This window comes from Ranitomeya imitator, chromosome 4 (assembly GCF_032444005.1).
Source record: "Ranitomeya imitator isolate aRanImi1 chromosome 4, aRanImi1.pri, whole genome shotgun sequence".
NCBI classification, from domain to species: Eukaryota; Metazoa; Chordata; class Amphibia; order Anura; family Dendrobatidae; genus Ranitomeya; species Ranitomeya imitator.
The window spans coordinates 352,058,011-352,084,841 of record NC_091285.1 but is presented as its reverse complement, the minus strand read 5'-3'; the positions used below and the strand labels follow the sequence as shown (position 1 = coordinate 352,084,841).

General features: G+C 49.9%; 2 long non-coding RNA genes across 2 annotated transcripts in view; one reads left to right on the top strand and one right to left on the bottom strand.

Moving 5' to 3' along the window:
- Positions 1 to 1,191: 1,191 nt before the first annotated feature.
- LOC138674118 (uncharacterized) lies at positions 1,192 to 1,907 on the top strand. The gene is made up of 3 exons (XR_011320493.1): positions 1,192 to 1,335; positions 1,507 to 1,702; positions 1,849 to 1,907. It is a non-coding gene; the product is annotated as an uncharacterized lncRNA (long non-coding RNA).
- Positions 1,908 to 4,033: 2,126 nt separating this feature from the next.
- LOC138674120 (uncharacterized) overlaps positions 4,034 to 26,831 on the bottom strand; it is a 139,192-nt gene continuing 116,394 nt past the window's right edge. The window contains exon 3 of the long non-coding RNA XR_011320494.1: positions 4,034 to 4,641. This is a non-coding gene — a long non-coding RNA (uncharacterized lncRNA). The remainder of the gene's footprint in view (positions 4,642 to 26,831) is intronic.

The following is a 26,831-nucleotide window of genomic DNA, read 5'->3' as shown; positions in this document are numbered from 1 at the left end:
AATTTCCCATTGAAACCTATTGACAACGCACTTGCGTCGCGTGTGTGCGTCGTGCGTGCGTTGTGCGACGCATGCGTCGTTAGATAAAATTAAACAAAAAAGTGTCTAGACAGTGCAAACAGTGATAAAAACATCCCCCATATATAAAGAAAATGTTTGGATTGTTTGTCACTTCTGCTGCAGGCTACACATGAGACTAGACACTACTAGACACACTACAAGATTGTCTTTTCATCTGCTGTCCAGAGATGTAAGTATAGAATGATTCTGTGCATTTTCTACATGTATTTTAAAATTGTTTTTGCAAGTTGTGTATTATATTCTGCACTGTGGCTTTTTAAAGATATTGTTGTATTTTTAGTCTGGTTGTGATGTATGGCGTTGTATAGGATGGCGTTTCATTGTCTGCGGCCTTGATTATTGTTCTTTACAGGATAGATTTTTCTTTTCCATTTATTGGTATGGTGGTGTTTTTTGTATTCAGTTGTGATGTTTTCTTGCGTTATATGATGGCGTTTAATAGTCTCCGGCCCTGTCGGTTTTATTGTAAAGTATGGTAGTATAGAATGATTCTGCGCCCTATTATTACATTTAATAATTTTTTATTGCAAGTTGTGTATTATGTTCAGCACTGTGGTTGTGTAAAGACATTGTTGTATGTTTCTGGTTGTGATGTATGGCGTTGTATGGCCTTTTATATTGTATCCGTCCCTGTTGGATTTATTGTAAAGTATGGTGTGTTAATGTTTCTGCCCTTAATTTTTGGGGGTTGTTAATTTTTACCTTTCAAAAATCTATTGTGTTTTTTGGGTTGCTCCATGCATGCATACTGTACTTTTTAAACAAAAAAAACAAAAACTCTTTTGGGATTACTACATAGGGTCTGTTGTAGATTAGTTTTCTTATCATTAGGCTTTTGTTTACTTTGGCATTGGGTTGTCTCTGCCATTGTTTCTTTTAATCAATGTGGCAGTGTTGTTTGCTCAGCGTTAGTTCAGTTGGAGTGCAATGTTCTTTGTGGTTGAAATGAAAATGTTTTTTTTTTTTTTATATTGATGGATTGTGCATAGGAGCATAGGATCAATGTTATTTTGTTTTTTTTTTCAGAATCAGAATTGCATTATGGCCAGTGATACCAGCAACACCCCACCGCTGACGAGTCCGGTGAGTACATGATCTACTATTGCTTACTATATTCGCTGTCATTTGTAGATGGGTCACTCAACTTTTTGGTAAACTATTTTGCAGGCTTCTTCAAGTGAGGAGGAGAACCAGGAGGAACAGAGGGAGCAGGAGCAGAGACCACGGGGCCAAGCTGTGGTTGCAGGACGGAGAGTAAGTTTGTATTTCAAACCTATTCATTTTTTTTCTGTAATTTTTTTGTTTGTGCGGGTATGGGGGGTGGTGGGAAGGGGTGGTGGTGTTTGTGGTAGGTGGCGGTGGAGGAGGTAGGGACAACTTTTTTTTTTGTATCTTGCAAACATTAATATTTTCCATTTATTCTAGGTTTCACAACGGGCCCTGGATGAACCACTGGATATCGACATGATGGTGGCATCCATAGAAGCACGGGGCCCGTTGTGGGACAGCCGTGACCCCCGGCACGCGGACCAGGGCATATTGCGGCGTCTGTGGTTAGAGGTGGCACAATCGCTGTGGGATGGCTTCGACAGCGCTTCCCCCAAGGCCAAAGCTAGTTTCCGTAAGTATTTCCAAAATGCTGCTGTGACCCATCATGCCAGGATTACACAACCGTCTGTGATGTCTTCTATTGGTATTGCACACGGTTGCGTAATCGTTTTAAATATATTCTCTAAAACATTTTTTATTTTTTTAATTTATACACAGTTAAACAATTGAGGACCAGATGGCGCTCCATGAAGGACCGCTTCAGGAGGGGCCTGAAGATGGAGAAACAGACCCGTAGTGGTGCTGCAGCTTCAAGGACCTCGGTGTACAAGTACAACCGTATACTGCAGTTCTTGCGACCGGTCCTTGAAAGCAGAGAGTAAGTATAGTACCTATGCACACACCTAGTTTTTACAACATGCATATTCACCTACTATATTCCAGCCACGTAGCTTATTGCCCAGCCAGTTATTTTGGCAAGTACAAAGTATAGAAATGAAGAAAAAAAGGCAAGCTCACCGAGGCGTGAAAAGTAAAAAATACATACTTTTATCCTCTTCAATAATAAGCAGAGGATGAAACATCAGCACAATACAATAGACACTATCTACGCGTTTCAGGTGACAGGGAACATCCGACCTGAAACGCGTAGATAGTGTTTTTATTGTATTGTGCAGATGTTTCATGCTCTGCTTCTGATTGAAGTGAATAAAGTATTTCGTTTTTATTTTTCACGCCTCGTTGACCTCGAATTTTTTATTCATTTCTGGTCTTCTCACACTTGACACAGTGGCTCCCTTCTGGGACTACTATGTCGGGAACACACTCAGTCGGAGCAGCCTTTGGAAGTGGAGAATCACCAGAAATAATACACAAGACACGTCTTGTATAGTGTATCACTGGGAAGTCTCTGAAGCACGCCTGCCTTCAAAGGTGCTATCCCTTCTTTATATAGTTGTTTCAGTAGGTTTAGTGGTTATACAAGTTTTGCATGTTTAAACAAAGAGACAAAACAGGAAAGAAAGAAAAGAAAACAGTTTCGTGGGCGGCAGTTTCACAACAAACAGTACAAAGGCAATTCCACAGACAAGAAAAACAGGATTTCATACTATAGCTAAAATGTCCTTGAATGGACAGGTCAATATTTATCACAAATTCTTTTTTTTCTTGTTCATTGAGGTAATCATTTTTGTTCTGCTCTTCACAATCCCCCCTTTGACATATTCCATTCAAAACCTTGTCGATCATTTTAGTCATTCTTTTTGTGATATTACAAAAAAAAACCTTTATATTCTCGCATCCATTACACAAAATTTATTTGTGCATACCGAGATACCCTTGAGTACAACCTTGAATAATACATATATAATTACAATAACCATAACTGTATGTATTAGGCTTTGCATAATCCCGGTAACCCACCCACCGATCCCTCTGAACCAATTGGCCAGGTTAAGAAAAGAAAAGGTATCTGACCACCAGCTATCCTTATTTTGGTCATTGTCTTTGTCATACTGATCCCTGAGTCGTTGTACGTCTTTTAATTTAAATCTCATACTCATAGTACTATTCGGGTCTATATAATGACAGCAGGTGGGTCCGATTATTTGACACATACCCCCTTGTGAGGCAGTTAGGTAATCCAATACCAGGGTATGTTGGTTAGTGACTATTATAAGCTGATTCTGTACAGCTATACTAGTATTTAATATGTCCAATATATCCCAAATCTGATCATCTAGATAATCCGTGGCTCTAACTAATTTATCCCACATTTGTGTTAACATAGGATAAATAAAAATGGTACTAGCAATTTTGTTGGGAATTCCCATTTGTACTATATGCGGCCTCCCCGAGGGACGTGGTGAGTTATCTGCAGCTCTTTTATACAGTGTGTGCTTGGGCACGGCTTGCATATTCACTTGTTTATTTGAAATTATGAAAGTAGCCGGGGTTAGGCGTCCTAATGTACAAGTACCCTTTATACCTACGGGAAGCCATTTATATGCTCCTTCTCCGCATATCCAAAATGTACCCTCAGGCAGATCCCACAAAGCTGAGTGCTGCAATACCAATCTGTGAGCCAAATCCACAAAACTAGATACATTCTGAAGCATACACCAAGAGGGTTTTTGTCCCAAGGGGCTACAGTACCCGGCTGCGGGATTCCCACATACATGCATTCCGTTGACATACTCATTGGATTCATTACAAACCAGGTTCCCCGGCTTACTTGTACAACTGTTTGCATCACCTTGGGGGAACAACTCAGAATGTTCCCATTTTCTATTATGTATGTATCTTTCCAATACTGTAGGTTTGAAAGCATCAGAGGAAGGGGTGGTTGTACTGAAACTGAGCTGTAGATTTTCAGTGGGGACCTGTCCTAAATCAGTTAATCCAGTCTTATTCCTAGGTACCCATTTTCCTCCCTTGAATGCTAAATATTGTAAGTTGTCTATTTTTCCTGTAAGATTGCCCTGCCACCAAGGAAATTCTACCCATCCCACAATTGGTATGGCGATTGTAGTATTCCATAGTCTAGTATTGCCAGGTTGGTTGTTGGCCAGGTTGTCTGAACAATTAGGCCAAGCGAATATTTCTTCAGTTGACACGGGAACTGCTAGAAAAGGTATACTTGTGGCTGATACTGGTGAATGGGTACAGATCCAACAATCTGCCAGGGGTTGCGTATTATTTATCAAGTCATGCACTAATTTTCTATGATGTTGTACGAATCTATTTTTCAAAGGGGCTAGAGAATTCAGTCTTTCCCATGCCTCCGTTGAGGTTAACATTATTAACATCAATATCATGAGTCTTATACTGCTTTTTTGCAATGGCTTGCATGTATCCATGATGCCTTTCCTTCAAGCTTGACTGCTGTTGGAGTTGTTAACAGGACTTGGAAAGGTCCGTCAAATCTCGGTTCCAGAGTCTTTCTGGTGTGTCTTTTCACGTAGACTTGATCACCAGGTTCCAACTTGTGGCCTCCTTCGAGATTTTCTGGATCTGGAAGGGAAGCAAAAACTTGCGAATGCACTTTAGTTAAACGTTTTTGTAATTCTTGTACATAAGCAGTTAAAGTCTCAGTATTCAACATCAGTTGTTGTGGAAAATAACAACCCAAATTTGCTGCTCTACCAAAAAGAATCTCATGTGGTGACAGCTTAGCCTTCCCCCTTGGGGTGTTTCGGATGGAATACAGGGCAAGTGGTAGCCCCTCGTCCAAGGCTTTCCTGTTTCTGCCATGGCCTTCTGGATTTTTAATTTTATTGTCCCATTTAATCTTTCCACTTTACCTGAACTCTGTGGATGATATGGAGTGTGAAACTAGTTTTCTACTCCAAACATTTTCATAACATTCTGGAATATTTCCCCAGTAAAATGGGTACCCCTATCTGACTCGATCACCTCAGGCATGCCGTAACGGGGTATCAGTTCATGTGCTATTTTAATGGCAGTAGTTTTTGCTGAGGCTTTACGAACTGGATAAGCCTCTGGCCACCCTGAGAACATGTCCACACACACAAGCACATATTCGTATCCATTGTACCTAGGAAGTTGGATGTAGTCGATCTGGAGTCTTTGAAAGGGATACAGTGGTCTTACATGATGCTTGGTTGGGGTTTTAATGGCCTGACCTGGATTGTGTGCCAGGCATATAGCGCATGCAGCACACATGTTCCGAGCAAAATTACCAAAGCCTGGAGCCAACCACCTTTCTTTTACCTTGAGCGTCATACCATTTGCCGACACATGCGTGGGTAGGTGGAGGTCACTTGCCACTGCGGGGTACCAGGCTCTGGGTAAACACAACAAAGTTCCTTTTTTCCATAATCCTTGCTGATCTTCTGCCCCTTTTTTCTGCCACTGCCCTCGTTCTTCGTCATCTACCTGTTTCTGAGCTTCCTTCAATCTTTCCTCATCATCTTCAGAGCTATCTAGTGTGTGGGCATGATGTAAGGGTTTACGTGCTGCCTGTTTTGCTGCCTTATCGGCTTTATCGTTACCCCTGGCTTCTTCGGTGTCGAGTCTCACATGTGCAGCTACCTTTATCACCGCTATTTCTTTAGTTTCTTGTGCTGCCTCCAGAATCTGTCTAATGAGGGAGGCATGTTTAACAGGTTGGCCTGAAGCAGTCATATAACCTCTGGCTCTCCATATTACGCCAAAATCGAAAATAATGCCATGTGCATATCTAGAATCAGTGTATATGTTTGCTGTCTGATCTTTGGCTATTTTTAGAGCTTCAACTAATGCCGTAAGTTCTGCTTCTTGTGCAGACTGATTAGCAGGGAGAGGTTCTGCTTTCAGCACTTCATGCTGAGTTACTACCGCATAACCTGTATGAAATTGTCCATTCATATCTGCATATCTACTGCCATCTATGAAAAGTTCAAATGTAGCATTACAGAGTGGCTTGTCACGTACATTACATAAGCCCTGAGTCTCTTGTTCCATTAATTGTACACAATCATGCATTGACTTTGATGGGTCAAAGGAGTTGGAGAGTGCAGTTTCAAAGGAGTTGGAGAGTGCAGTTTCCTCAGGTATGGTACCCCCCTCAGACTCTAAAGGGAGCAAAGACGCGAGATTAAGAGTCTGAATCCTGGCAAAGGAAATGTTGGGCGGCAGTAGTAGGGAACATTGGAGACGGAGGTGTCTGGCCATTGAAATATGTTTAGGTTGGACCTGGTTAAGAATGCCATGTACATCATGAGTGGTCTGAACTAGAAGTGGGTGATCAAGAACAATCTCAGAAGCTTTATCTAATAACAGTGAAATTGCGGCTACTACTCTTACACAAGAAGGTGCGGCTCTAGCTACAGGGTCCAGATGAGCTGATATGTATGCCACAGGTCTCTGTTTGTTTCCATGTTTTTGTGTGAGCACCCCTGTAGCATGTGAGGATATCTCAGCTGCCATCAATTGAAAAGGTTTAGTGTAGTCTGGGAGTCCCAAAGCCGGAGCTGATACCAGTGCTGTTTTCAAAGAGGAAAATGACTGTTTAGCCTCTTCACTGAGTGAATATGGTGTGTTGGCAATACAGTCATATAAAGGCTGCATGAGTTGACTTGCATGTATGATCCACTGTCTACAGTGTGAAACAATACCTAGGAAAGCACGCAGCTGTTTGTGATTCCTGGGTTCAAGCATGTTACGTATGGCTTCCGTACGTTGAGGTGTGAGGTGTCTGATGCCCTGTGATATGCAGTGACCTAAAAACACGACTGTTTGTTGACAAGCCTGGAGTTTCTGTCTATTTACTTTACAGCCTTTTTGCGCTAGGAAAATTAAGAAATTAACAGTTGAGGTAACTGCCGTCTGCTCATCAGGGCAACAAATAAGTAAGTCATCTACATACTGTAGAATGACTACTCCTGGTTCTGGGATGAAATTTTTTTAGCACGGTCTGCATTGCTTCAGAGTACAAAGTTGGTGAGTGTACCATACCTTGTGGCAATCTTGTCCATGCTAATTGTTTACCCTTGAATAGTGTTGAGCATTCCGATACCGCAAGTATCGGGTATCGGCCGATATTTGCGGTATCGGAATTCCGATACCGAATTCCGATACTTCCCGCGTATCGGATACCGAAATCGGAAGTTCCCAGAATTCAAACTGAACGCAGCAGCCAATGAGGAATGATTGGAAGTGTGGGCACATCCTGTTTAGCATGGTGGGCATGTAAGTACTGGCAAGGCTTGGATTGGCTGCTGAAATGATGTCACTCTGCACTATAAAAAACGCTGCCGCCATTTTGCGCTCACTCTGCTGTGATTTCAGTTAGGGACAGGACGCTGTGTTCTAACTGAGGGCCAGTCGAGCTAGCTAATTGCTTTATTTTCCTTTCCAAAGGCTAATTTAGCAAAACGCTGTGTGTTCTTCACTGTTCACCTTGCTCTTGCCTTGCAGCGCTGTTTTAACAGCGTTCTGCAAGGTCTCTGTGTGTGTGTGTGTGCAGCTCACTCTGTAGTCTGTGTGCAGCCATATACCCGGTTGTATTCAGCTCAGGGGGGGTTCACACTGCCTCACACAGTTGTCCTTTTTTGCTCTTAGTGCAGCCTGCTGCACATTTTTTCTCAAATTTCCTATTAGTGTTTTTCCACCAGTCTCCAGCTCTATTGTGGAAAAACACTACATAGGATAACCTAGAGGGGTTTTTTTGGGCCTTGCAGCGCCGTTTACGGCTGTCTGCACGGTCTCCGTGTGAGCCCAGCTCGCCCTGTAGTCTGTGTGCAGCCATAGCCGGTTGGATTCAGCTCAGGGTTCGTTACTGGCTCATACCTTGAGAAAAATTTTACTTTTTTTCAAATAGTGCAGCCTGTTTAAAATTTGAAAAAAAAAAATTCCTATTAGTGTCTTTCCACTCGTATCCAGCTAAATAGTGGAAAAACACTATATAGGATAACCTAGAGGAGGGTTTTTTGGCCTTGCAGCGCCGTTTACGGCTGTCTGCACGGTCTCCGTGTGAGCCCAGCTCGCCCTGTAGTCTGTGTGCAGCCATAGCCGGTTGGATTCAGCTCAGGGTTCGTTACTGGCTCATACCTAGAGAAAAATTTTACTTTTTTTCAAATAGTGCAGCCTGTTTAAAATTTGAAAAACAAAAATTCCTATTAGTGTCTTTCCACTCGTATCCAGCTAAATAGTGGAAAAACACTATATAGGATAACCTAGAGGAGGGTTTTTTGGCCTTGCAGCACCGTTTACGGCTGTCTGCACGGTCTCAGTGTGAGCGCAGCTCGCCCTGTAGTCTGTGTGCAGCCATAGCCGGTTGGATTCAGCTCAGGGTGCGTTACTGCCTCATACCTTGAAAAACAATTTCCTTTTTTTCAAATAGTGCAGCCAGTTTAAAATTTGAAAAAAAAAAATTCCTATTAGTGTCTTTCCACTCGTATCCAGCTAAATAGTGGAAAAACACTATATAGGATAACCTAGAGGAGGTTTTTTTGGCCTTGCAGCGCCGTTTACGGCTCTCTGCACGGTCTCCGTGTGAGCCCAGCTCGCCCTGTAGTCTGTGTGCAGCCATAGCCGGTTGGATTCAGCTCAGGGTTCGTTACTGGCTCATACCTTGAGAAAAATTTTACTTTTTTTCAAATAGTGCAGCCTGTTTAAAATTTGAAAAAAAAAAATTCCTATTAGTGTCTTTCCACTCGTATCCAGCTAAATAGTGGAAAAACACTATATAGGATAGCCTAGAGGAGGGTTTTTTGGCCTTGCAGCGCCGTTTACGGCTGTCTGCACGGTCTCCGTGTGAGCCCAGCTCGCCCTGTAGTCTGTGTGCAGCCATAGCCGGTTGGATTCAGCTCAGGGTTCGTTACTGGCTCATACCTAGAGAAAAATTTTACTTTTTTTCAAATAGTGCAGCCTGTTTAAAATTTGAAAAACAAAAATTCCTATTAGTGTCTTTCCACTCGTATCCAGCTAAATAGTGGAAAAACACTATATAGGATAACCTAGAGGAGGGTTTTTTGGCCTTGCAGCACCGTTTACGGCTGTCTGCACGGTCTCTGTGTGAGCGCAGCTCGGCCTGTAGTCTGTGTGCAGCCATAGCCGGTTGGATTCAGCTCAGGGTGCGTTACTGCCTCATACCTTGAAAAACAATTTCCTTTTTTTCAAATAGTGCAGCCAGTTTAAAATTTGAAAAAAAAAATTCCTATTAGTGTCTTTCCACTCGTATCCAGCTAAATAGTGGAAAAACACTATATAGGATAACCTAGAGGAGGGTTTGTTGGCCTTGCAGCGCCGTTTACGGCTGTCTGCACGGTCTCTGTGTGAGCGCAGCTCGCCCTGTAGTCTGTGTGCAGCCATAGCCTGTTGGATTCAGCTCAGGGTGCGTTACTGCCTCATACCTTGAAAAACAATTTCCTTTTTTTTCAAATAGTGCAGCCAGTTTAAAATTTGAAAAAAAAAATTCCTATTAGTGTCTTTCCACTCGTATCCAGCTAAATAGTGGAAAAACACTATATAGGATAACCGAGAGGAGGGTTTTTTGGCCTTGCAGCGCCGTTTACGGCTGTCTACACGGTCTCCGTGTGATTTAAACTAGCTCTGTAGCCCGATCTGCACCAAAAAAAAAGTTAAGTTCACCAAACACAACTTAACACTTGTGTAGGCCACATTTGAAAAATAATAAAGTTTAGTCCACAATTTACAACATTAGTGTTTCTTACACCTGTTAGGAGGAGCATTTCAGGAATAAGCACACTAAGGCCTTAGTACTTTTCTGCTTATCTTTATCTGTCAACCAAGATGAAGAGGGCAGGGAGTAAGGCACGTGGGCGTGGGCGCGGAGCAGGGAGAGGACGTGGTGATTCTGTGCCTGCTGCGGGCGCCGGTGACTCGTCGTCACTCAGTTTCAGCAGGGAACAGTCCTTCATGCGCAGCTTTGTCGGAGAGCGCCGTGCACCGCTGCTACGTGAAGACCAAATTGAAGCCGTTGTCGGGTGGATGGCAGCTAACGCCTCGGCATCGACTTCAGTTAGTGCCACATCCTCTCAGGCACAGAGCACTGGAGAGCAGCCATCTGTCTCTTCACCACCTGCCAAATTGGCCAGGCAGTCAGAGAGCCCAGGACAGGAGCCGTCTCTACTTCTGTTCTCTGAATCTCTTGGCTTGGAAACAGGGGGCCAGCCAAGCAGCATTGGAGAAATGGAAGAAGAGGCAGTGTGCAGTGATGCCCAAAAGCTTTATCTCTCTGACTCTGAAGAGGCAGGTGGGCCAGTGCCTCCGGTGACCACAGCGCAGTACGCATCTGATGATGAAACTCAGGTGCCGCTTTCTGATGCGTACTGTGCTGCCGAGACTACCCAGGAGGAACAGTTGGTGGCAGAGGGTAGTGGAGATGATGAGGTCCTTGACCCATCGTGGCGTGAGGAACAGGAAGGTGGTGGGAGCAGCTCTGAGGAAGAGCTTCCCCTTACGGGCCAAAGAGGGAGAGGGAGGGGGAAGACTGCGGAGCCTGTAGCCTCCACTTTGGCACCCGTTAGGAGCCTGTCTCTTTCCAAAGCCAAAAAGGGCGCTCCCAAGACTTGCAGTGCCTGGTCCTTTTTTGACACAGTTGCAGATGACATTTGTTTTGTCAAATGCAAGCTGTGTCATCAGAAAGTAAAAAGAGGTAAAAGTGTCAGCAACCTCAATACCACAAATATGTGGAAACATGTGCGGAACAGGCACGCGGTGGAGTTACAGAAACACAGTGAAGACGTAGGCCAACCAACAGCGGCAGCTACCACCTCTTCATCTCGTGTTGCCTCTTCCTCCACTGTTGTCCAGAGACCTAGTGTAATTCCACCCACAGCACCACCTTCCCAGTCATCCTCACACTCCCAGTCTACTCTACAGCCATCGGTAGTCCAGGCATGGGAGAAAAGGCGGGCATTCTCGGCCAACCACCCCCGAGCACAGGCTCTGAATGCAGGCATTGCCAAACTGTTGTCCCTGGAAATGCTCTCGTTCAGGCTGGTGGAGACTGACAGCTTCCGTGACTTGATGGCATTGGCAGTCCCACAGTACAAGGTGCCCAGCCTCTTTTACTTCAGCAGGCAGGCTGTCCCTGCCCTGCACAGGCATGTTGAGGCAAACATAAAACATGCGCTACTGAATGCCGTCAGTAGCAAGGTCCACCTCACCACCGATGCGTGGACCAGTCAGCATGGGCAGGGGCGATATGTTTCCCTCACTGCCCATTGGGTTAATGTTGTTGAGCCAGGTACAGATCGTGCAAGTGGCGCAGGACGTGTCCTGCCCACTCCAAGGATTGCAGGAATCCAGTCTGTACGCATCGACTCCTCCTCTTACACCAGTTCCTCTGATTCCTCTCTGCAGGATCCGTCACAGTCCACCTCCACATGGACCCGTGAACGTTTACCTATGACCGACATGAGCACAGCCGTGGCCAAACGTCAGCAGGCCGTCTTGAAACTAGTTTCATTGGGGCATCGAAGCCACACAGCGCAGGAGCTCTGGAATGCCATCAAGCAGGAGAGCGATGTGTGGTTACTGCCAGCGAATCTCCAGCCAGGCATGGTAGTGTGTGACAATGGCCGAAATCTGGTGGCAGCTTTGGCCCTTGGCAACCTCACTCACATCCCATGTCTGGCACATGTGCTCAATTTGGTTGTGCAGAGTTTTCTGAGGGACTATCCGGATCTTGATGCCCTGCTGCACAAGGTCCGCCTAGAGTGTGCTCACTTGCGGCGTTCCAGCTTGGCCAGATCCCGCATTGCTGCTCTGCAGCGCCGATTCCGCCTTCCGGAACACCGCATCATATGTGACCTACCTACCCGGTGGAATTCCACGTTACATATGTTGGAGCGGTTGTGTGAGCAGCAGCAAGCAGTTATGGAGTACCACCTGCATCAGGCGCAAAGAAGTCGCAGTCAGCGCCGATCAGACTTCACAACCACAGAGTGGGCCACTATGAAGGACGTCTGCCAGGTTTTGCGTCCTTTTGATTATTCCACGCGGATGGCAAGTGCAGATGATGCACTAGTCAGCATGACTGTCCCCCTTATCTGCCTGCTTCAGCAAACTTTGCAAGGGTTAAGGGATGATGTGGTGGAAGAGGTGGAGGATGAGGAGTCACCTTTTCCATCAGCTTCTGGAGAGTCAGCGCCACGTGGTTCCTCACAAAGGGGTACGCAGGGGCCAATTTGTGAGGAGGATGAGGAGGAGTCAATGGAGGAGGAAGAGCTCCGTCCAGAGGAGGGAGCGACACAATTGTCCAGTGGTCAGTGTGTACAGCGAGGGTGGGGTGATGACGAGCGGGCAGAGATCATGTCTCAAGCAGGGGACAGCGTTTCTGGGCCAGTTGGCACTCTGCAGCACATGGTGGATTTCATGCTGCAGTGCCTGAGAAACGACCGCCGCATCGACCACATTCTCAACATGCCTGATTATTGGGTGTTCACCCTCCTCGATCCTCGCTACCGGGACAACGTCCAAAACCTCATCCCTGCGTTGACCCGGGAGCGTAAATTGCGGGAGTACCACGACACACTGGTGAATTCCATCATCTTCTCCTGTCCAACTGAGAGGAGTGCTGCTAGTGCTTTACAAAGCAGCTCAGTGCGTCGAGGCAGTGGGGGAGGCTCTGCCCAAAGAGGGAGCAGAAGCAGTGCCTCTGCCCAAGGCAAGCCCAGTATGGCACAACTCTGGCACACTTTTGTGTGCCCGCCCCAAATGTCTACACCATCACCGGCGGCTCCAGTCAGCAGGAGGCAACGGTTCCGTCAGATGGTGACAGACTACATGGCTTGCCCTCTTACTGTACTCCCAGACGGCTCTTCCCCGTTCAAGTTTTGGGTCTCTAAGCTGGATACATGGCCAGAGCTAAGCCAGTATGCATTGGAGGTGCTGGCTTGCCCTGCGGCTAGTGTCTTATCGGAACGTGTCTTTAGTGCCGCAGGTGGTGTACTAACAGACCGTCGCATGCGACTATCCTCCGATAACGTTGACCGGCTTACTTTCCTGAAAATGAACCAGGCCTGGATCTCGCAGGAATTTGCCACTCCTCTGCCTGATTAAGTAATTGGGTGTCATCCAGGTCTCCTGCTGTGTTCATCTTTCTACCACCTGAACTGCTATTCCTGGGCTCCAACACCGCCAGTTGCGGCTCAGAAGTGCAGGCTGCACAGTAAAAACATACGACCCAGTGTTATTGGGTTTCAGTAACGTCAGCTGATCCCCAGCTGTGTAGCCGGCAATGTGTCCTGCGACCGCCACGCTGGCACAACAACCTAAATGTAAGGGAACCTGCCCCACCCCCCCCCCCGTCGTTTGTTACTGAAAGAGCCATCTTGTGCAGCAGTAATGCTGCACAAGGAAAAGGTAGCTCTTTTTTTTTTAGCTCTTTGCACACGCAGAACTTAACACTTATAAAATGTGTTCACTGATACCGTTATACCGTCCCGGAGCTGGGACTTTCCTTCGTAATGTGACGCAGCACAGCCATCATTCCTACCCCCTTGGTGCCATGCGCTGCCTCCTCAGCGTTGTTTTAAGCTGTCACGGAGCCTGCGCTGTTCTGTTATCCCTTGGGCATGCCCTATTTGCGCTGCCTGTCTTCTGACATAATTTGGTGTCAGGCTGGCTGCGCTTGTGCGGCCGCGCTGCCCGAGATCCCGCCTCGCAGTGTCTTCTGATTGAGTCACACTGCGGGCCTGGGATCCATGGGCATGCGCAGTGCATATCTTCCCCTCGGGCTCTCGCTCATTTCCCTCCGCCTTCATTAGACTGTGCGCCGTCAGCTGATCCCTAGCATGCCACGGCCGTGACACCGCACAGTCTGAAGAAGAGGGAAGGAGGGGAGTGAGAGTCGAGGTTATGCACTGTGCATGCCCATGGTTCCAAGGCCCGCAGTGGGATTACGTTAGACGAGACTGCGAGGTGGGATCTGGAGCAGCGTGGACGCACAGGCACTGACAGCCTGACACCAAATTATGTCAGAAGACAGGCAGCGCTAATTGGGCATGGCCAAGGGCTAACAGAACAGCGCAGGCTCCGTGACAGCTTAAAACAACGCTGAGGAGGCAGCGCACGGCATCAAGGGGATAGGAATGACAGCTGTGCTGTGTCCCATTACGAAGGAAATTCGCACCTCCGGAACGGTTTAACGGTATAAAGGGACACATTTTCAGTGTTTACTTCGGTGTTTGCAAGGAGCATAATTAAAAGAGCAACCTTTTCCTTTTGCATCCTTAGTGCTGCACAAGATGGCTCTTTCAGCTACAAACGTCTTGGGGGGGGGGGGGGGGGTTAAAGGTTTCCTTTCAACTTGCTCCAATCAGGCTTCGGCCTACACTCTGTTCCTCTGCTCCTCCTGCTGTCCCTGGGCTCTAACACCGCCAGTTGGTGCCTGGAAGTGCTGTGTGCACAGTCAACAGTCGCTCCTCTGTTATTGGGGTTCAGTAACGTCAGCTGATCCCCAGCTGTGTGTGCGGCAATACCTCCAATCTGCTCCTCCTGCTGTCCCTGGGCTCTAACACCGCCAGTTGGTGCCTGGAAGTGCTGTGTGCACAGTCAACAGTCGCTCCTCTGTTATTGGGGTTCAGTAACGTCAGCTGATCCCCAGCTGTGTGTGCGGCAATACCTCCAATCTGCTCCTCCTGCTGTCCCTGGGCTCTAACACCGCCAGTTGGTGCCTGGAAGTGCTGTGTGCACAGTCAACAGTCGCTCCTCTGTTATTGGGGTTCAGTAACGTCAGCTGATCCCCAGCTGTGAATCCGGCAACGTGTCATGCGACCGCCACGCTGGCACAACTAAAATGTAAGGGGACCTGTCCCCCCCCCCCCCCCCAGGCGTTTGTTACTGAAAGAGTCACCATGTGCAGCACTAATACTGCACAAGGGAAAGGTCGCTCTTGAAATTATGCTCCTTGCAAACGCTGAACTACACACTCATGTAATGTGTCCCCTCACACCGTCCAACCGTCCCGGAGGTGGGACTTTCCTTTGTAATGTGACGCAGCACAGCCGTCATTGCTACCCCCTTGGCACCGTGCGCTGCCTCCTTAGCGTTGTTTGATTCCGTCATGGACCCTGCGCTGTTATGTTATCCCTTGGCCATGCACAGTTTGCGCTGCCCGTCCTCTGACATCATTTGTTGTCGTCCTGGCTGCGCCTGTGCGTCCACGCTGCCCGAAATCACACCTCGCAGTGTCGTCTAATGTGATCCCACAGTGGGCCTGGTATCCATGGCCATGCGCAGTGCATATACTAGCCTCTCACTCCCCTTCTTCACGCTTCTTCAGACTAGGCGGCGTCAGCTGATCCCTAATAGCATGCCACGGCCGTGACGCCGCACAGTCTGAAGAAGCAGGAAGGAGGTGAGTGAGAGGCGATGATATGCACTGCGCATGCCCATGGATCCCTGGCCCGCAGTGGGACTACATTAGATGACACTGCAAGGTTGGATCTCGGGCAGCTTGGACGCACAGGCACTGCCAGCCTGACACCTACATGATGTCAGAAGACGGGCACCGCTAACTGTGCATGGCCAAGGGATAACATTACAGCGCGGGCTCCGTGACAGAACCAAACAACGTTGAGGAGGTGGCGCCCGGCACCAAGGGGGTTGGAATGACGGCTGTGCTGTGTCACATTACAAAGGAAAGTCCCACTTCCGGGATGGTTTGACGGTGTGAGGGGACACATTATATGAGTGTGTACTTCAGCGTTTGCAAGGAGCATAATTTTCGGAGCCACCATTTTCCATGTGCAGTATTACTGCTGTACAAGATGGCTCTTTCAGCAACAAATGCCTGGGGGGGGGGGGGTTAAAAGTTCCCTTTCAACTTGCTCCACTGCAGGCTTCGGCCTACACTCTGCTCCTCTTTGATTCCCTGGGTTTCAACACTGTCAGTTGCCACCTGGAAGTGTTGTCTACACAGAAAAAACACTAGGTGATGTGTCAGTGGGGTTCAGCACCGCCAGCTGTTCCCCTGCTGTGTAGTCGGCAACGTGTCCAGCACAAGCCACGCTGGCACAACAGAACAAAAGCTGCCACCAGTGCAGGCTTCGGCCTACACTCTGCTCCTCTCCTCCTCCTGCTGACCCTGGGCTCAAACACCGCTAGTTTTTGCCCGGAAGTGCTAGCTGCACAGAGAAAAACACCAGCCAATGTGTTAGTGGGGTTCAGCAACGCCAGCTGTTCCCCTGCTGTGTAGCCGGCAACGTGACCTGCAAACGCCACGCAGGCACATGAACTGAAATTAAAGGGAACCTGGCCCCACCCCCCCAGGTGTTTCTATGTATAACAGCCACCTAGTACAGCAGTACTGCTGCATTTGTACAAGGTGGCTGACATTTTCTCCTTGCCCACGTGGAACTCAACACGTACAAAATGTGTCTCATTGAGACCATTCCACTGTCCCTGAGGTGTGACTTTCCTTTCTAATGATACGCAGCACCCCCCTTGGTAGCGTTTCCCGTCTTTTGTCATCATGGTTAGATGGCTGCGCCTGTGCATCCGCCCTGCTAGAAACAACGCCCCTCGTTGTCATATTTATTTTGTCAGCGAGGGTGTGGTTTATGGGCACGAGCAGTGCATATGTTCGCCTGTCTTAACTCATCTCCTTCCGCCTTCTTCAGACTGTGCGGCCTCCTGGCCGTGGTAGGCGATAAGGGATCAGCTGAGGCCGCCCAGTCTGGAGCAGGTGTAAGGACATGTGTAAGCGGCAAACCTATTTACTGCACAAGGCCACGAATCACAGCCACGCAGTGTGATTTTTTGAAAACACACTGTGGGTCTGGGATTCATGTCCATCGCTAACCGCAACGGCCGACATTAAATGAGGTCAGAAGACAGGAAGCGCTCACAGCGCATGGCCAAGGGATCACAATAGCGCAGACTCCTGTACAGCAAATAACAACGCTCAGGAATCTGCGCCCAGTACCTAGGTGCAAATTTTTACACCTGTGCTGCGTCTCCTTAAAAAGACAAGTCACGCCTCCACAACTGTTTGACAGTATAATGGGCTAAATAGTGTACGTGTTTTAGTCAGCGTGTGCAAGGAGCAAAACAAATAGAGCAACCTTTTACTTGTGCAGCATTAATGCTGCACAAGGTGTGGCTCTTGTACCTTGCAACACCTGAGGGGGGTTAAAGGTAACCTTTGAAATTGGTTCAACTAGGCTTCGGCCTACACTCTGCTCCTCTCCTGCTGACCCTGGGCTCAAACACCGCTAGTTTTTGCCCGGAACTGCTAGCTGCACAGAGAAAAACACCAGTCAATGTGTTAGTGAGGTTCAGCACCGCCAGCTGTTCCCCTGCTGTGTAGTCGGCATCGTGTCCAGCACAAGCCACGCTGGCACAACTGACCAAAAGCTGCCACCAGTGCAGGCTTCGGCCTACACTCTGCTCCTCTCCTCCTCCTGCTGACCCTGGGCTCAAACACCGCCAGTTTCTGCCCGGAAGTGCTAGCTGCACAGAGAAAAACACCAGCCAATGTGTTAGTGGGGTTCAGCACCGCCAGCTGTTCCCCTGCTGTGTAGTCGGCAACGTGTCCAGCACAAGCCACGCTGGCACAACAGAACAAAAGCTGCCACCAGTGCAGGCTTCGGCCTACACTCTGCTCCTCTCCTCCTCCTGCTGACCCTGGGCTCAAACACCGCTAGTTTTTGCCCGGAAGTGCTAGCTGCACAGAGAAAAACACCAGCCAATGTGTTAGTGGGGTTCAGCAACGCCAGCTGTTCTCCTGCTGTGTAGCCGGCAACGTGACCTGCAAACGCCACGCAGGCACATGAACTGAAATTAAAGGGAACCTGGCCCCACCCCCCCAGGTGTTTCTATGTATAACAGCCACCTAGTACAGCAGTACTGCTGCATTTGTACAAGGTGGCTGACATTTTCTCCTTGCCCACGTGGAACTCAACACGTACAAAATGTGTCTCATTGAGACCATTCCACTGTCCCTGAGGTGTGACTTTCCTTTCTAATGATACGCAGCACCCCCCTTGGTAGCGTTTCCCGTCTTTTGTCATCATGGTTAGCTGGCTGCGCCTGTACATCCGCCCTGCTAGAAACAACGCCCCTCGTTGTCATATTTATTTTGTCAGCGAGGGTGTGGTTTATGGGCACGAGCAGTGCATATGTTCGCCTGTGTTAACTCATCTCCTTCCGCCTTCTTCAGACTGTGCGGCCTCCTGGCCATGGTAGGCGATAAGGGATCAGCTGAGGCTGCCCAGTCTGGAGCAGGTGTAAGGACATGTGTAAGCGGCAAACCTATTTACTGCACAAGGCCACGAATCACAGCCACGCAGTGTGATTTTTTTGAAAACACACTGTGGGTCTGGGATTCATGTCCATCGCTAACCGCAACGGCCGAAATGAAATGAGGTCAGAAGACAGGAAGCGCTCACAGCGCATGGCCAAGGGATCACAATAGCGCAGACTCCTGTACAGCAAATAACAACGCTCAGGAATCTGCGCCCAGTACCTAGGTGCAAATTTTGACACCTGTGCTGCGTCTCCTTAAAAAGACAAGTCACGCCTCCACAACTGTTTGACAGTATAATGGGCTAAATAGTGTACGTGTTTTAGTCAGCGTGTGCAAGGAGCAAAACAAATAGAGCAACCTTTTACTTGTGCAGCATTAATGCTGCACAAGGTGTGGCTCTTGTACCTTGCAACACCTGAGGGGGGTTAAAGGTAACCTTTGAAATTGGTTCAACTAGGCTTCGGCCTACACTCTGCTCCTCTCCTGCTGACCCTGGGCTCAAACACCGCTAGTTTTTGCCCGGAACTGCTAGCTGCACAGAGAAAAACACCAGTCAATGTGTTAGTGAGGTTCAGCACCGCCAGCTGTTCCCCTGCTGTGTAGTCGGCATCGTGTCCAGCACAGGCCACACTGGCACAACTGACCAAAAGCTGCCACCAGTGCAGGCTTCGGCCTACACTCTGCTCCTCTCCTCCTCCTGCTGACCCTGGGCTCAAACACCGCCAGTTTCTGCCCGGAAGTGCTAGCTGCACAGAGAAAAACACCAGCCAATGTGTTAGTGGGGTTCAGCACCGCCAGCTGTTCCCCCGCTGTGTAGCCGGCATCGTGTCCAGCACAAGCCACGCTGGCACAACTGACCAAAAGCTGCCACCAGTGCAGGCTTCGGCCTACACATTGCTCCTCTCCTCCTCCTGCTGACCCTGGGCTCTAACACCGCCAGTTTTTGCCCGGACATGCGAGCTGCACAGAGAAAAACACCAGTCAATGTGTCAGTGGGGTTCAGCACCGCCAGCAGTTCCCCTGCTGTGTAGCTTGCAACGTGACCTGCAAAAGCCACGCAGGCACATGAACTGAAATTGAAGGGAGCCTGCCCCCCACCCCCAGGTGTTTCTATGTAAAACAGCCACCTTGTACAGCAGTACTGCTGCATTTGTACAAGGTGGCTGACTTTTTCTCCTTGCCCACGTGGAACTCAACACGTACAAAATGTGTCTCATTGAGACCATTCCACTGTCCCTGAGGTGTGACTTTCCTTTCTAATGATACGCAGCACCACCCTTGTTAGCGCTGCCCGTCTTTTGACATCATTGGTTAGCTGGCTGCGCCTGTGCGACTGCCCTGCTCGAAACAACGCCCCTCGGTGTCTTATTTTTTTGAACAGCGAGGGTGTGATTGATGGGCATGTGCAGTGCATATGTTTGCCTGTGTTCACTCATCTCCTTCCGCTTTCTTCAGACTGGGTGTCCTCATGGCCGCGGCAGGCGATAAGGGATCAGATGAGGCCGCCCAGTCTGAAGCAGGTGTAAGGACATGTGTGAGCGTCAAACATATTTACTGAACAAGGCCACGAATCCCAGCCACGCAGTGTGATTTTTTGAAAACACACTGTGGGTCTGGGATTCATGTCCATCGCTAACCGTAACGGCCGACATTAAATGAGGTCAGAAGACAGGAAGCGCTCACAGCGCATGGCCAAGGGATCCCAATAGCGCAGACTCCTGTACAGCAAATAACAACGCTCAGGAATCTGCGCACAGCAGCTAGGTGTAAATTTTGACACCTGTGCTGCATCTCCTTAAAAAGACTAGTAGTCACGCCTCCACTACTGTTTGACAGTATAATGGGCTAAATAGTGTACGTGTTTTATTCAGCGTGTGCAAGGAGCAAAATTAAATAGAGCAACCTTTGACTTGTGCATCATTAATGCTGTTCAAGGTGTGGCTCTTGTACCTTGCAACACCTGAGGGGGGGGGTTAAAGGTAACCTTTGAAATTGGTTCAACTAGGCTTCGGCCTACACTCTGCTCCTCTACTCCTCCTGCTGACCCTGGGCTCAAACAACGCCAGTTTCTGCCCGGACATGCTAGCTGCACAGAGAAAAACACCAGCCAATGTGTTAGTGGGGTTCAGCACCGCCAGCTGTTCCCCTGCTGTGTAGTCGGCATCGTGTCCAGCACAAGCCACGCTGGCACAACTGACCAAAAGCTGCCACCAGTGCAGGCTTCGGCCTACACTTTGCTCCTCTCCTCCTCCTGCTGACCCTGGGCTCAAACAACGCCAGTTTCTGCCCGGACATGCTAGCTGCACAGAGAAAAACACCAGCCAATGTGTTAGTGGGGTTCAGCACCGCCAGCTGTTCCCCTGCTGTGTAGCTGGCAACGTGTCCTGCAAACGCCACGCAGGCACATGAACTGAAATTGAAGGGAGCCTGCCCCCCACCCCCCCAGGTGTTTCATAGTATAACAGCCACCTTGTACAGCAGTACTGCTGCATTTGTACAAGGTGGCTGACTTTTTCTCCTTGCACACGTGGAACTCAACAAGTACAAAATGTGTCTCATTACAGACCATTACAATGTCCCTGAGGTGTGACTTTCCTTTTTAATGACACGCAGCACCCCAATTGTTAGCGCTGCCCGTCTCCTGACATCATTGGTTGGCTGGCTGTGCCTGTGCGTCCCCCCTGCCCGACACAACGCCCCCCGTTGTCTCATATATTTTGACTGCGAGGGTGTGATTGATGGGCACGAGCAGTGCATATGTTCCCCTGTCTTCACTCCCCTCCTTCCGCCTTCTTCTGACTGTGCGGCCTCATGGCCGCGGCATGCGATAAGGGATCAGCTGAGGCCGCCCAGTCTGAAGCAGGTGTAAGGACATGTGTGAGCGGCGAACATATTTACTGCACAAGGCCACGAATCCCAGCACCGCAGTGTGACTTTAGGAAAAGCCACTGTGGGTCTGGGATTTATGGCCATCGTTAACCGCACCGGCCAACATGAAATGAGGTCATGAGACGGCCTGCACTAACAGGGTATTGCCAAGGGATAACACAAGAGCGCAGTTTCCTGTACTGCAAATAACAACGGTAAGGAATCTGCGCACAGCACCTAGGTGTAAATTTGTACACCTGTGCTGCGTCTCCTTAAAAAGACTAGTAGACTAGTCACGCCTCCACTACTGTTTGACAGTATAATGGGCTAAATAGTGTACGTGTTTAATTCAGCGTGTGCAAGGAGCAAAATTAAATAGAGCAACCTTTGACTTGTGCATCATTAATGCTGTTCAAGGTGTGGCTCTTGTACCTTGCAACACCTGAGGGGGGGGTTAAAGGTAACCTTTGAAATTGGTTCAACTAGGCTTCGGCCTACACTCTGCTCCTCTACTCCTCCTGCTGACCCTGGGCTCAAACACCGCTAGTTTCTGCCCGGAACTGCTAGCTGCACAGAGAAAAACACCAGTCAATGTGTTCGTGGGGTTCAGCACCGCCAGCTGTTCCCCTGCTGTGTAGTTGGCATCGTGTCCAGCACAAGCCACGCTGGCACAACCGACCAAAAGCTGCCACCAGTGCAGGCTTCGGCCTACACTCTGCTCCTCTCCTCCTCCTGCTGACCCCGGGCTCAAACACCGCCAGTTTCTGCCCGGACATGCTAGCTGCACAGAGAAAAACACCAGTCAATGTGTTAGTGGGGTTCAGCACCGCCAGCTGTTCCCCTGCTGTGTAGTCGGCATCGTGTCCAGCACAAGCCACGCTGGCACAACTGAACAAAAGCTGACACCAGTGCAGGCTTCGGCCTACACTTTGCTCCTCTCCTCCTCCTGCTGACCCTGGGCTCAAACAACGCCAGTTTCTGCCCGGACATGCTAGCTGCACAGAGAAAAACACCAGCCAATGTGTTAGTGGGGTTCAGCACCACCAGCTGTTCCCCTGCTGTGTAGCTGGCAACGTGTCCTGCAAACGCCACGCAGGCACATGAACTGAAATTGAAGGGAGCCTGCCCCCCACCCCCCCAGGTGTTTCTATGTATAACAGCCACCTTGTACAGCAGTACTGCTGACTTTTTCTCCTTGCACACGTGGAACTCAACAAGTACAAAATGTGTCTCATTACAGACCATTAAAATGTCCCTGAGGTGTGACTTTCCTTTTTAATGACACGCAGCACCCCCATTGTTAGCGCTGCCCGTCTCCTGACATCATTGGTTGGCTGGCTGTGCCTGTGCGTCCCCCCTGCCCGACACAACGCCCCCCGTTGTCTCATATATTTTGACTGCGAGGGTGTGATTGATGGGCACGAGCAGTGCATATGTTCCCCTGTCTTCACTCCCCTCCTTCCGCCTTCTTCTGACTGTGCGGCCTCATGGCCGCGGCATGCGATAAGGGATCAGCTGAGGCCGCCCAGTCTGAAGCAGGTGTAAGGACATGTGTGAGCGGCGAACATATTTACTGAACAAGGCCACGAATCACAGCCACGCAGTGTGATTTTTTGAAAACACACTGTGGGTCTGGGATTCATGTCCATCGCTAACCGTAACGGCCGACATTAAATGAGGTCAGAAGACAGGAAGCGCTCACAGCGCATGGCCAAGGGATCCCAATAGCGCAGACTCCTGTACAGCAAATAACAACGTTCAGGAATCTGCGCACAGCAGCTAGGTGTAAATTTTGACACCTGTGCTGCATCTCCTTAAAAACACTAGTAGTCACGCCTCCACTACTGTTTGACAGTATAATGGGCTAAATAGTGTACGTGTTTTATTCAGCGTGTGCAAGGAGCAAAATTAAATAGAGCAACCTTTGACTTGTGCATCATTAATGCTGTTCAAGGTGTGGCTCTTGTACCTTGCAACACCTGAGGGGGGTTAAAGGTAACCTTTGAAATTGGTTCAACTAGGCTTCGGCCTACACTCTGCTCCTCTACTCCTCCTGCTGACCCTGGGCTCAAACACCGCTAGTTTTTGCCCGGAACTGCTAGCTGCACAGAGAAAAACACCAGTCAATGTGTTAGTGGGGTTCAGCAACGCCAGCTGTTCCCCTGCTGTGTAGTCGGCAACGTGTCCAGCACAAGCCACGCTGGCACAACAGAACAAAAGCTGCCACCAGTGCAGGCTTCGGCCTACACTTTGCTCCTCTCCTCCTCCTGCTGACCCTGGGCTCAAACAACGCCAGTTTCTGCCCGGACATGCTAGCTGCACAGAGAAAAACACCAGCCAATGTGTTAGTGGGGTTCAGCACCGCCAGCTGTTCCCCTGCTGTGTAGCTGGCAACGTGTCCTGCAAACGCCACGCAGGCACATGAACTGAAATTGAAGGGAGCCTGCCCCCCACCCCCAGGTGTTTCTATGTATAACAGCCACCTTGTACAGCAGTACTGCTGCATTTGTACAAGGTGGCTGACTTTTTGTCCTTGCCCACGTGGAACTCAAAACGTACAAAATGTGTCTCATTGAGACCATTCCACTGTCCCTGAGGTGTGACTTTCCTTTCTAATGATACGCAGCACCCCCCTTGGTAGCGCTTCCCGTCTTCTGACATCATTGGTTGGCTTGTTGCGCCTGTGCGTCCGCCCTGCCTGAAACAATGCTCCTCGTTGTCTTATTTTGACTGCGAGGGTGTGATTGATGGGCACGAGCAGTGCATATCTTCACCTGTCTTAACTCATCTCCTTCCGCCTTCTTCAGACTGTGCAGCCTCATGGCCGCGGCATGCGAGAAGGGATCAGCAGAGGCCGCCCAGTCTGAAGCAGGTGTAAGGACGTGTGTGAGCGGCGAAAATATTTACTGCTCAAGGCCACGAATCCCAGCACCGCAGTGTGACTTTATGAAAAGGCACTGTGGGTCTGGGATTTATGGCCATCGTTAACCGCACCGGCCAACATGAAATGAGGTCATAAGACGGGCAGCTCTAACAGGGCATTGCCAAGGGATAACACAAGAGCGCAGACTCCTATACAGCAAATAACAACGCTCAGGAAGCTGCGCCAAGCACCAAGGCGTTATTTGGGACACCTGTGCTGCGTCTCCTTAAAAAGCCAAGTCACGCATCCACTACAGTTTGACTGTAGAATGGGCTAAATTGTGTACGTCTTTCATTCAGCGTGTGCAAGTAGACAAATTAATAGAGCAACCTTTCACTTGTGCAGCATTAATACTGCACAAGGTGTGTCTCTTGTATTTTGTAACACCTGAGGGGGGGGGTAAAAGGTTTCCTTTGAAATTGGTTCAAATAGGCTTCGGCCTACTCTCTGCTCCTCTACTCCTCCTCCTGCTTCAACACGGGCTCTAACATCGCTAGTTTTTGACCGCAAGTGCTAGCTGCACAGAGAAAAACACACGCCATTGTGTTAGTGGGGTTCAGCAACGCCAGCTGTTCCCCCACTGTGTAGCCGGCAAAGTGTCCTGCAAACGCAACGCAGACACAAAGCTGCCTCCAGTGCAGGCTTCGGCCTACACTCTGCTCCCCCTGCTTACCCTTAGCTCCAACACCGCTAGTTGGGGCTCTAGGAAGACAATCTTTAACGCATCTGGGTTCCAGCACCGCCAGCTGGTTCTCGGCAGTGTTCTTGTCACAGGTACTCCCTCGTGCCAAGCCTGGTTTCGGCACCGTCAGCTGTTTCCGGGTTGTGTCAAGCTCACTGAGACGCCTATGCTTGCCCCATCGTGGTGCGGTCGGGTTAGCCAACTCCAGGGTGCCTCCAGTTTAGGAGCTTCCTATGTGGGCTGCGTGAACTGGCAGTCAAGGCTGGTTCTGTAGTGCCAGTAGGCCCAGCTCCCCCTGTAGGACTGTTGGGGTTCGTTAACTGCGGCTGCCTCGCGGCCTAGCTGTTCTCTCCTCTCCTGTGGGCCTTGGGGTCCACCACCTGGTTCCAGCACCGTCAGCTGGTTCCGGGCCGAGCCTTTGGCTTAGGTGCCTCCTCCTGGGTATCCGAGTTCCGCCAACGTCAGGCGGTCCTTGGTAGTGCTTTTAAGCGCGGGCACCTACAGCTTAGTAACCGGGTTCCAGCACCGCCAGCTGGTCCTCGGTCGTGCCATTGGCTCTTGCACACTGGGGCAACGCATCTGGGTTCCAGCACCGCCAGCTGGTTCTCGGCAGTGTTCTTGTCACAGGTACTCCCTCGTGCCAAGCCTGGTTTCAGCACCGCCAGCTGTTTCCGGGTTGTGTCAAGCTCACTGAGACGCCTATGCTTGCCCCGTCGTGGTGCGGTCGGGTTAGCCAACTCCAGGGTGCCTCCAGTTTAGGAGCTTCCTATGTGGGCTGCGTGAACTGGCAGTCAAGGCTGGTTCTGTAGTGCCAGTAGGCCCAGCTCCCCCTGTAGGACTGTTGGGGTTCGGTAACTGCGGCTGCCTCGCGGCCTAGCTGTTCTCTCCTCTCCTGTGGGCCTTGGGGTCCACCACCTGGTTCCAGCACCGTCAGCTGGTTCCGGGCCGAGCCTTTGGCTTAGGTGCCTCCTCCTGGGTATCCGAGTTCCGCCAACGTCAGGCGGTCCTTGGTAGTGCTTTTAAGCGCGGGCACCTACAGCTTAGTAACCGGGTTCCAGCACCGCCAGCTGGTCCTCGGTCATGCCATTGGCTCTTGCACACTGGGGCAACGCATCTGGGTTCCAGCACCGCCAGCTGGTTCTCGGCAGTGTTCTTGTCACAGGTACTCCCTCGTGCCAAGCCTGGTTTCAGCACCGTCAGCTGTTTCCGGGTTGTGTCAAGCTCACTGAGACGCCTATGCTTGCCCCGTCGTGGTGCGGTCGGGTTAGCCAACTCCAGGGTGCCTCCAGTTTAGGAGCTTCCTATGTGGGCTGCGTGAACTGGTAGTCAAGGCTGGTTCTGTAGTGCCAGTAGGCCCAGCTCCCCCTGTAGGACTGTTGGGGTTCGGTAACTGCGGCTGCCTCGCGGCCTAGCTGTTCTCTCCTCTCCTGTGGGCCTTGGGGTCCACCACCTGGTTCCAGCACCGTCAGCTGGTTCCAGGCCGAGCCTTTGGCTTAGGTGCCTCCTCCTGGGTATCCGAGTTCCGCCAACGTCAGGCGGTCCTTGGTAGTGCTTTTAAGCGCGGGCACCTACAGCTTAGTAACCGGGTTCCAGCACCGCCAGCTGGTCCTCGGTCGTGCCATTGGCTCTTGCACACTGGGGCAACGCATCTGGGTTCCAGCACCGCCAGCTGGTTCTCGGCAGTGTTCTTGTCACAGGTACTCCCTCGTGCCAAGCCTGGTTTCAGCACCGTCAGCTGTTTCCGGGTTGTGTCAAGCTCACTGAGACGCCTATGCTTGCCCCGTCGTGGTGCGGTCGGGTTAGCCAACTCCAGGGTGCCTCCAGTTTAGGAGCTTCCTATGTGGGCTGCGTGAACTGGCAGTCAAGGCTGGTTCTGTAGTGCCAGTAGGCTCAGCTCCCCCTGTAGGACTGTTGGGGTTCGGTAACTGCGGCTGCCTCGCGGCCTAGCTGTTCTCTCCTCTCCTGTGGGCCTTGGGGTCCACCACCTGGTTCCAGCACCGTCAGCT